The 1,266-nt window shown below is 24.3% G+C and overlaps 1 pseudogene; it reads right to left on the bottom strand.

The window, feature by feature from the left end:
- Positions 1 to 899: 899 nt before the first annotated feature.
- The window catches only part of LOC137658018 (E3 SUMO-protein ligase KIAA1586-like), a 1,916-nt pseudogene continuing 1,549 nt past the window's right edge, over positions 900 to 1,266 (bottom strand).

Raw genomic sequence — 1,266 nt, 5'->3', positions numbered from 1 at the left:
AATACGCACAATTTTACAATATAACTAATACACACAGGGATAACGAGAAGGACTTCTTGTTTGATTCAGAATTAGGTTGGTTATAATTCTGAATTATTCCCACATTATGAACCCTGCAGTATTGTCTCTGAATAATGTACATTATATTCAGGTCCATATTAACGTTGCATATATATATATATATATATATATATATATATATATATATATATATATATATATATATATATATATACTGTATATATATATATATATATATATATATATATATATATATACAGTATATATATATATATATATATATATATATATATATATATATATATATATATATATACATATATATATATATATATATATATATATATATATATATATATATATATATATATATTCCCTGTACGAATGTGTAAGAAAATTCTGCCATGAACAAAGGATTAAATTTTGTCATTATTTCAAATTGTCTGGTATATTTCGATTAATATTGTCTTAATACTTGAGTTGACTTTAGAGAAAAGGTATAAGGAAAAAACGTATAAACAACAGTAGTCTATTTGATAAGGAAAATTGAAATAAATAAAATATATAAAGATTATGCCGAAGAATAAACATAATAACAAATGTAAATGCGCAGTAAGGATAACATAAGTATTAAAAAATATAATTTAGTATGAAGGTCTAGTAACAATAAGTTGATAAATGATAGATATTTCCCTTATATATATATTAGTATTTGCCCACAGGTTTATGATGTAATTTAGTTTGAATTGGTGAATACGTACAAAGTCGGTTTATCTTTATAAGAAATATAGCTTAACCAATATAAGCATGAGAATAGTTTTTCTAGAGTATTGGTAATGTATAAAGGTCTATACACAAAAATATAAATTTTAAAAATCTTACAAGAGGAATTTCATCTGACCATTCCCCCCTACATTATTTTTCTTTATACATATTTCTGACTGCGTTAAACATTTCATCATTAACTTTGAACCGGGCACAGCCTCATATCTCTTGACTTCTTCTGACACAGCTATAAGAGCAATTATTGATGGTAATTGTAAAGAATTCCTAATCTTTGTCTTTATGAGATTGACTTTACTGAACACTCTCTCTGCATCAGCATTTGATGTTGGTAAAGATAAAATATGTAGAGCCAAATTTGACAATGCTGATAATATTAGATTACCCTCTTCTTTTAAATTGCCCAACCCTTTATAAAATGTTTCTATATTTGTCTCGTGCTTTAAATCTTCTGGTATTTGT

This window comes from Palaemon carinicauda, chromosome 18 (genome assembly GCF_036898095.1).
Source record: "Palaemon carinicauda isolate YSFRI2023 chromosome 18, ASM3689809v2, whole genome shotgun sequence".
Lineage (NCBI taxonomy): Eukaryota > Metazoa > Arthropoda > Malacostraca > Decapoda > Palaemonidae > Palaemon > Palaemon carinicauda.
The sequence above is the reverse complement of the archived record's forward strand: the minus strand, read 5'-3'. Positions and strand labels throughout refer to the sequence as shown.